General features: G+C 27.2%; 1 protein-coding gene and 1 non-coding gene across 2 annotated transcripts in view; one reads left to right on the top strand and one right to left on the bottom strand.

The window, feature by feature from the left end:
• Nucleotides 1-4,473: 4,473 nt before the first annotated feature.
• On the bottom strand, nt 4,474-4,545 carry Trnag-ucc. The gene has a single exon. It is a non-coding gene; the product is annotated as a tRNA-Gly (tRNA).
• Nucleotides 4,546-7,580: 3,035 nt separating this feature from the next.
• The window catches only part of LOC111629415, a 31,038-nt gene continuing 28,081 nt past the window's right edge, over nt 7,581-10,537 (top strand). The window contains exon 1 of the mRNA XM_023373313.1: nt 7,581-7,698. The gene's annotated coding sequence lies outside the window, so the exon portion shown is untranslated. The remainder of the gene's footprint in view (nt 7,699-10,537) is intronic.

Here is a 10,537-nt window from a genome sequence, read left to right as displayed (position 1 = left end):
AAGCAATTTATTTTGTTCGACCCAACAATGGTTTTCGTTTAACATTTCTCTTTGAAGCAATCATTTTTGAGAAACTGTAGGATATATGTTTTATTTTCTTTCTTTTGTCGTTGTAAAATAGTTTTTAAACTTAAAATGTTACATTATTTCAAGTCATCCAGAAACGTTTTACAAGTTAAAAAAAAGTAATTTATCTTTCTTTGATCGTCATATTTCGTTAAAGAATGCACAAAGACCTCAGGCCAATAAGAGGCCATCTGAAAAATCCCTTACTTAAAACCCCGAATAGCCCCTGTACTGAATATACAGAGGCTCTTTAAATATATCCAAATAGCCTTTGTACTTCAGTACAGAGCCTCAATGACACTGATTATCACGAGTGTTTCTAGAATTCCTAAAAGGTTAATTAAAGAAGCTGGTTGAAAACTCAATATATTTTAAACTGCTGAGGCGATTGAGACGTCAATCTACCACTCTTGAAGACCCAGGATTTTAAATCTTGGCCAGGAGTTTCTCATGGCCAATCTATCCAAAACATGTCCCGACATATCGTGACATATTCGACATATCATTGTGGGCCTGCCCGAACTCACGATTAGTATGATTTAAAAAGGCATTCCTAGTGCTTACAGGATAGAAAGATTCAAAAATAGAGGGAAAAAATAATTAAAAACACAGATCAATTGCTACTGGATGATGACTCTAGTAGAATTCCTAAAATCAAGATATCGGATCAAAGGCCAAAATTACTGGATCAATGGTGAAGTAGCATGATTGTGGCTCACAACACGCTGATATTTAATCATATTAGTGTCATCATTTGTCTGTATTAATTAAATGATCATAATGGCGACTATATAAGCTAAATCATATGTGTTATGAAGCATACAAGTATATATTTTTAAATAAATAAATAAATAATTTAAATATCATCTCATGTAATCTACATAGGATCAAATATTAGTGTTATATCAAGATCGTAATAGTTGCTACAGATTGCATTATAAGATCCATTCATACCGCTATTTTCTTAAAAGATAGTATACGCAAATGATATTAGCTTAAATAAATACTACTAATATACAATATAAGGAAACCGAATTTATAAAATTTACGTTTAATTTCAAAATGGCGGACGAATTGAGTGCCGTAGAGACTTTGTTACAATGGAACTAATCAGTTTTGTTTTCTCATTAGTTAATGGCGTTAGATCCATTTAATCTAATCTGAGCTATTTGATTAAAAATTAGAACTCTCAGATTAACTTAAATCTGTTTCGATTTCATTAATTTTCAAGAAAACTGATTAATTTTACACTAGTTTCTGTAGTTTAAGTCGAGCAATTGCCTCTAAATGTGAATAATACCGAATTATAAAATAATGACAAGAACAATATCGTAGACGTATTATTAGGAAACGTTTCCTATAACAGGTTATTCCCAACATTATTTCTATTTTTGAATCGTCGCGAGTGTCATTGTGTATCGCGTCGCTCTTCTTGACGTTTGAAAGAGTCCTTGAAGTGTCGCTTATCGCGTCGCTTTTGTTTACGCTAGAAGACGTCGAGAAGAGCGACGCGACACGTGACGTAACAAAGAACATTTTCAAATTTCTGTTAGAAGTTTCAATTGGTTTATTTGGTTTCGTTATTTCATTGCGGTCGCCATTTTGTGTATTTCATAGAAAAAAACACAATGGTAAGCTTTTATATTAAACACTTTTGTACAAATAGAGCGTGACAGATGGACAGATGTTTCGAAAGCTATATATATATATATATATCTTTTTTCTGGAGGATCTATTAGTGCATTGTTTATTATTTTTAATCAGTTAATTATTATATTTTTAGAGCGTGATGGACAGACCTATACAAATTAGAGTTTCTGAAAAGTATGCTCATAACCCTGTACTTTTTATTATATTTAATTGGGCTGCAATTTGAAAAAAAAAGAAATTATAATTACTTATTAGATCTTACAGCTTGATGGACAGATACGTCATTATTTACAGACAATTTAAAAATGTCTGTCCATAACACTCTAATTTTTATTATTTTTATCTAGTTTAATTATTTGATACTTAAGATCAAAAAATACGATGTTTTTTGTTTTTTATTTTCAATAGCCAATTTTTTTTCGTCTTGTTATTAAGAAACTGTTTACTGTCAGGCGTTAAGCATGAACGAGTGTTCCTTAGGCATGTTCACGTAGCGCCATCTGTCAACATAAAATTTAATTTGCATTTTTTACTATTACTGAGAGGCTATTAATAATCATAAAAGTATTTTACACCTAAAAAACTTTCTCTGTTTTTCTATATTTTCAAATTAAAATTCACCAGAGGCATCACAAAGCTTTATTTAATACAAAAATATATACTGTATATAAAAATCAATAAATTATGTTCACAAGGATCAAATCCTAAGAAAAGTGCATTATCTGATACTTAAAAAAAATGATTTCTGATGCACCAAAATCTAATAAAATTCAGTTCTGACGCTTAAAAAAAGATAGACTTGATTGGATAGTTTCAAATTATTCTTTATCCAATGAGCGTCCTCTAAAAAAATCGATAACAGATTATTTACAACGACTTTTTTATTGTCGTTTCTTATTGGAGTTTCATAATAATTCCTGAAAAATTGACAATATTTAGCAACGAATCCAATCTCTTGAAAAAATATATTAAGTTTGAATAAAGACAAATTTATTTGCATCATATATCTCATTATTTACACGATTAAGATGGATTTTTTACATCCATACTAAGCCTCATTTTACGACGATTTTAAGCCTCACAATTCTCACTTTACGATTCGTATTATAAATTTCCTATACGAAATAAAATGCCTTATTTAAGTGTCATGTTTTCAATAATATCCGTACCATATATAGTTAATGCAGGAACGTAAAAGGGAAGGTTCGGTTTACGACGGCTTATTTTAACAGTTCTCTCTTTTCGAGGAATATTTTATAGGACATGACAGTTTGTTATTTCTTCTTTGTAACATTTTAATATGCTTACAATAGATTTTCGTTTTACGGCTTAGTTTTAGTTAAGCTGGGAAACTTATTATTTAAACGATCGTCGTATAACGAGATATCCTATTCCCGTACATTCAATGCATTAAATTGAAATAACGTTCTTGGAGATACTAGTCGTAAAAGCGGAGTTATGTTTGCATAAATATCTTTTTTCTACTCTTTCGATGAGACTAAGAACTTATCTTTTCTTCTTTGTTTCACTCTATTATAAATCCTTTGATAGACAAGTGTTGAAGACCTATCTTTTCACGACCTTTACTTAACTTCTTCTTCTTTATATGACACAAAAAATACATTTTCTAAAAAGGTTTTTTTTTTTAGATTTCTATCTGAGATATCCTCATTTATTCACAGCAACGTGAGATTTTTAAATGATGCTTTTAGTCTTGATCAAAGTAACCTTCTATCAAACAAGGCATCTTTGTTGTCTAGGTAAAGAATTATTTATCACGTGCTACATCTTTCTATAGCTAATTTCTTAAAAAACCCACACACTAACGACTTTTATATCTTTTTATTTGTATATACATTATTAAAAAATACTCTATAAGTTGCTGATTAACCAAGGACCATAATACCAAGGAGTTATATAAATATATTGATCTGACTCTGTTTCCATGCAATTTATTCTAAAAATATAGAAAAATTAATAAACTAATTTTTGAATATTATTTTTAATTATTTTACTGATTTTTTAAATAATAAACATCCTGTAATTAACTCAGAAAAGCTTGTAATTTTGAAGAAGATCCAAATTGGGCACTGAATGCCCGACTTCATAGCTAACGATCTTGATGATAATGACCATCAAAATTTATATATTAAGAAAATTAATCATCTAAATTTACTGAAAAATATATTTTCATAAAGATTTTCATGCTTATTTTTAGTGAAAACACACGAAATCGCATCATATATACTTTAACACGCTGCAAATACTTTATAGATGATAAACTTAATTAAGACCGGTTTGTTTAATTTGCACGCAAATTAATTTGACAAACTACAGGTCAGAGGCCTCCTATTACAAACGTTTAATTGAGGGCCTAACTCTCTTCTTAAATTAATTATTATATAATTAAAAGAAAGGGTATTATATATAAAAGTCTGAATCATGCCGTGATTTGAATTTTCTACTTTGCAGCTGAATGATAAAATAATACTTGTACGTTTGTAAATTAAATAAACGTTTAGTAAAGGTAAAAATATTTATAAATTAAATTTAACAAACCGGATCCGGATGTATCATTCATGGAAGGAAATGCTCAGTTAGTGGTGTGTATCGATCGATTTCCATAGCAAAGTGTAGATTTGTGTAAAAGTTTTTAATATAAAAAAATATTTTATGACGTCATAAAAGTACACTATTTCAGTTTTCGAACATAAAAGTATTTTTTAAACTTAAAAATAAAAATAAAAAAAAAATTTATGCGACGGCCGGGAGTCGAACCCGGGTCAACTGCTTGGAAGGCAGCTATGCTAACCGCTATACCACCGTCGCCTTGTATGTGAAGTTCTGCTTTAGACTACATATACTTATTCTTTTGTATTAAGAAACTAATATTTTACTTAATTTTTACGAAGAACCGCTTAAAAAAACAACCTTTAACCATTCCTCTTTATATTATAAACATAAACACGTGTTAAATTACAAAAAAACAAGCGAAAAACTGGTATCGAATTTATCGTCTCGTTAATTAATCATAATTTTCTCAAGTTGTTAAACTTTGCAAGGTAATAAAGTGTTTAAAATTAAGATTTACGTTAGAAAAAGTGTGTTTTTTTTGTTTTTAGCTACTGGAATTTAAAAGAAATCATGTTAATTTAGTAGAGTGTCTGGCATCTTCCATTATCTAACGGATCGTTAATCATGTTAAGATTAATCTCCCCTCTGATGATATGTAGTTTATTATGAAAAATTAAGATGGAAATTATTAAATAAGTGTATCAAAGTCAATAAAATTGCCAGAAAAATCGATTAAATGAGATAACAATTCGCTAGCGCCGAGTACAAAAATCCGAGAAAATACGGGATTATCTCCATTCGACGTCACTTCCGTTAGGAAGTCGGAAGTGACGTCAATTTGAGATTAGAGTTTTTGAGAGAGCCACATTCTGTGTTCATTCTTTTAAAATTAATAATAAAAATTAATAATTTTAATTCTTTCCCCCTTAAGGAAAAGTCTAATTTTCGATTTTTATTAGAATTTTGAAATAAGCGCAATTTTACAAAATGGCTTCCATTTCACAGCTTTAGTGTTTCGCATATATTTAAAAGTTTTTCATGAATTTAAACGAAATTTTTATATTGAAAAATTATGGAGAAATTTGAAAATATTTCAGTTTATTTACATCTTAAAATGCTCATGTTTTTAATTATAAAATGTTTGGTTTCTCACATTAAAAACAAAAAAAAGGAAGTCATTTCAGTGTTAAATATAATCATAAATGATTTAAAATTTAATTATAACTCATTAAAACTACTGAAACAAACTAAATTTTATAAAATTAACCTAAAAATTCATATGAATACTTTTAAAGGAAACCTTTGAAACACGAGTACAGTATATTAAATACATACGTAATTAATTAAGACTATTAAAATTATATTAAAAACAAAACTTATATGGACAATATTAAACAAGATTTAAGTAGAATTTTATTAATTTTCGTAAGAATAAATTTAATGCTATACTCAGATATCATTTTCCAAATGATAAACAAGATAATGGAACATTTCATGCAGTCAATAACCTCAGAAACATAAACCAATGTAGAAAAAAAAAAGAAAAGAAATGCCAGAAAATAATAATATCGAACCTAACATGACATAATCAGTTGTGTATTGTCTTCCACATTCTCACAGAGATGATGGGTTAAGAATTAAGTACAATCCAGATAACGAATATAAATAAGTTCCATTAGGCTGAAGAATATAAAAAATGCGTTAAAGAAAAGATTTTAAATATAAAAATTACATTATAAACTCATGAAATTTAATATCCATTAATTATTTTTATTAAATAAAATTATCTTAAAAGGATATCTTATACTTTAATCAATGTATTCTCAAGGAACAGCGCATTATCTTTAGTAATTGTTAAAGGTAATTTGATGTTGAAAGGTTCTTTACAAACAAACAAGATTCATATTGCTCTTATATTATATTAATTATTAATAATGTCGGTTAATTAACTTTGTTAATGGTTTATTTATCTTCGAAGTCAATGTTTGACGTCAATTAATAACTGTGCAGGAAGAATGTAATGTAAGTCAGTTAATGATGTCAATCTGTACAATTAAATATGTACTCTTTCAGAATAAAATAGAATATGCTATAATAAATTTAGTATATTATGTATACTGTCAAGAACACGGTCAGAAGAATCAATACTTTCCACTTTTGTAAGTTGTCCTTTTGGATTTCTTTATATACGTGATAAAAATTGTCAGTGTAATAATTAAATTTGTAAGCTTTGAATAGAAATTTCTTTATTCTTTGTAATTCTTTAAAATAATATAAATAAAAATGTTGAACAACAGAAGTAGATGTAGTTAATGATGTTAGGAAGCTCTAATTATGATTTGGTTAATGTTGAAGTTGTCCTTTCTCCATAAAGAAGAAGAAAGCGTTGTAAATTGTGTAAATAAAGCAAGATATGTAAAAATATTATATTATTTTTATTAAGAAAAATTTATTTTCTAACTTTAATTTTCCTTATTTATCGTATAAGAAAATTTATAAAATTTTAAATTACATTTTATAATCTTCAAGATAAAAAATATGAATTGAAAAACTAATTTCTTCTGTATACGAATCATTATACAATGCAAATTNATAAATAAATTATAGTAAAATTTATAAATTTTTAATGATTTTTTCGTATCTTAAAAACACATCAATCATCAATATTGATTTCTTTAAATACACATTAATCAAGAGCAAACGTTGAAGTTTATAATCTTTTGATCCTTTCTTTGATGTATCTTTTAATTTATTTCGAGTATAATATAACTCCATGCAGTGACATGCAAGAAACCTATCCTCTTGTATAGGGCCTAGTTCTTATAGGGCCTCTATAAGGCCTCAGATATATACTGTACTTAGTCTTATATCCGGTGCGAATTTGGTCTTACGGACCTAAGCTGAAATATATGAGGCCCTTCTTCTCTTCAAAATAAAATAAAATTATATAAAAGGGCCTTTCAAGTCTACGTCTGCCTAAGGCCTGACACAAATTAAAATTACAACTGCTCTAATAGTTTGAATAGATCATCCCAAAAATCCTTTATAAATTAGAAATCGAATCCGGACTCTATCGAAGGAAAATTATCTACAAATTTTTAATTATTTTAATAAATTTTTAATCATATTTAATTTTTAAAAAATGTAAGAAAATTTACTAATTTCTTCTCCACTTAAAGTTTTAAATGTAAAAGTCATTAAATAATTTAGAAAAAATAAAAATAATTTCGAAATTTTAAAGAGGAACAATACGAATCGAACTGGAAATAAGAACACTAACTACGTCACTAGTTTCGATCTGGAAGGTGGCGCTGATTGGCAAAAGGCATAGAAAGGTTGTACAGTAGGAGTTTCAGTCAACGTTTCTGTCGTTTGCAGTCGATAAGCTGCGATTCTTCCATATGAAATGTAAGTAGAAAATGTATTATATCAAGATTAATTTCTGTATATTTACTTAATTTAAAGCGTAAAATATATCTACAATTAAATTTTCTTCAATTAAGTTTATTTAACACATAATTGGGATATTTTGTATGGGAAGATTAATAAGAGGGATGGATGCTAATGAGGTGTGATGTTACTGATAATGAGATACATCTTTTCTTTAACATTTTAATGCTTATTATATTATATAATTACAGTGAATGCACTAGAAATTATATTTTTGGGTGGAATTATAACACTTAAAACTACTTGCATTCATCTTATCAACCAACTTCTTATGTAAGGAATGTAATGTAATTCCTTGCCTTTGAATTCAAGTTTTTACGTAAGAAATTAAGAGCGATCCTTTATTTTTGGGTTGTGTATATATATATTAAGCTTATAAGGCAACACCTTATTATGTAAGGGAGGAAGATAGAGAGTAGAGTAAGAGATATGATCTAAAAAGTATAAGTAGTGTAGTAGGGATACAAGATCTCTTGTGTAGACTGTGTAGAATATAAACTATTACAGTTAAGAATGTAAATTAAATATATAATTTTTATTTGACTTAATACATCCTCCTTTAAATATTGATCTAATGAGTGGATTTCTGTACAAGATTTTAATTAATTAGTAGATTATTTAGTCATATAAGTTCGCGAAATTATGATAATTTATAGATTCACTACAGCTTTTGTATTATACAAATAAACTTTTAAGCTAAACTAATTGATTTTGTATATAAGATATCAAGCTGAAGCTTAGGTAGCATGTGTAAAGCTTAAGAAAAGGCATGAATATATTACTTTTATAACGTTTTTATGCAGAAAACTAAGCTTAATTCGTTCAGAATTCTAACCCTTCTCGTGTAAAGTAGAGCAAAAATTATTTGAAGATACTTAAGATGCAAAATATAACCATTTTTTCAAGACTTATTATGTTTAGCACGCATCAAAATGAACATCGAGTCTATTGTTCGCAACCTCTTGGGAGTATTCCTCTTACGTACGACCCGTCATTATGCAAATATATAATTTTAATAGCGAAAAAGTCAACTAAACAAGATGTAAAAATGTCAGTTAACTCAATTAATTGACTGGGTTTACTGTGTTTAAGCGATATTCAATATGTTTTTTTGGGGGGTGAACGAACTTTAGAAGAAAGATATTCGTAGTTAATCAAAGTTAAAACTAATTTGAAAGAATATAAAATATATAGAGCCTGATTTACTATTTGCTGGATGGGAAAGGTGTCCTGTATATTGTATCTTAGAGCCACAACAAGTCTAAATCTGGCTCTGGCAATACAAGACATAGTATAACACTCTTCGAGCGAGCATATTCAGCATATAATTAAAAATTATATTAAAAATACGTTTAAACCTCTTAACAATGGCACCGTTTAGTGGAGGTACGAAAGTAGCCTCGTTTAGTATCCTTTTTAACATATTAAAAACGATATAATTTTTTTTACACTTCAAAGAAGTATGAATGTTCTTTAATCCACTTAATGATTGTTTACAGAGCAAATACTTTTTCACTTATCCAATTTAAATTCAGTTTGAAGAGCAAGAAAATAAATTTACTTTTTTTTTTTAAATGTATAACACCAAATAGCTCTCTACTATATCAAAGAGGAAATTATTAAAATGTTTAAGGAAACATTTAATAGTTTTCATTGAAAAAAAAGGTTTCTTAATGTTGAAAGATTTTAATGATTCTCCGAAGACAGTCGAGTGAAATATTTATCTTACAGATCGAAAGAAAGGGATAAATTATATTTGTTTTTATTTATTTTTTTTTTAGTTGAACAAGATTGAACTCGCTCTTAATGAACGAGCAAATCGACAAAGCCTATGATGCACTCACTCTGTGCAATAAAATGGCGACGACAGGATAGTATTAGTTGATTTCATTAAAGGATTTTTCTCAGACTTTGATACAACTTTTCTGATTGTTTATGACTTGTATTTATCTAGAGAATATATCAAAAAATTTATATATATATTTACTTTTTACAGATGAATTTTTATACTTCTTCCTAATCTCCTAATCTCACTCCATTGTTTTAGTGTTTAACTTGTTATAAATAATTTCCATTTACATATATAAATTACATTTATAACGAATTTTCTATTATAAAAACTTTTGTTTTTTAATATATTAATTCTTAAAAAAAACTCAGTAAATTTAATCAAGGAAAAAGCAATTTTAATTCGTAAAAGTATGTTTTTATTTTAAGCTAAAATATTATAAAATTGTTTTAAGCATTTTACTTTATATTCGTTTTATAAAAAATAGGAAATAAATCATATTTTATATTATTATTATTTTATTTTATTTTAAAATTTTCCTGCACTCTTTAATTTATAGCTGCAGGTTGCAATTTTTATAATAGAATTTTTTTCTTGTTAAAATTATAGACAAGTGAAGCTGAAGAGGGAAATAAATCGAAAATAAAATTCATATATGTTTTTTTTTTTTTGTTTTTATATATAAGTAAAATGGAATTTTCCAAGTTTAAATTAAATTTTTATATAATATTTTGAATAGGGATTTATAAAATAAATAAATAAAAATGTCGAGATTTATGTGGAAAATTCAAAAATTACAACTTATATTTAATGATAAAGGCTTTAAAATATTGCTGACGGAGATTATATCTTTTCAGAGGCCTCCTATTACAAACGTTTAATTGAGGGCCTAACTCTCTTCTTAAATTAATTATTATATAATTAAAAGAAAGGGTATTATATATAAAAGTCTGAATCATGCCGTGATTTGAATTTTCTACTTTGCAGCTGAATGATAAAATAATACTT

The sequence above is a fragment of the Centruroides sculpturatus genome, unplaced genomic scaffold, assembly GCF_000671375.1.
Source record: "Centruroides sculpturatus isolate CEXI.00-Female unplaced genomic scaffold, Cexi_2.0 scaffold581, whole genome shotgun sequence".
In the NCBI taxonomy this organism is placed as follows: Eukaryota; Metazoa; Arthropoda; class Arachnida; order Scorpiones; family Buthidae; genus Centruroides; species Centruroides sculpturatus.
The sequence above is the reverse complement of the archived record's forward strand: the minus strand, read 5'-3'. Positions and strand labels throughout refer to the sequence as shown.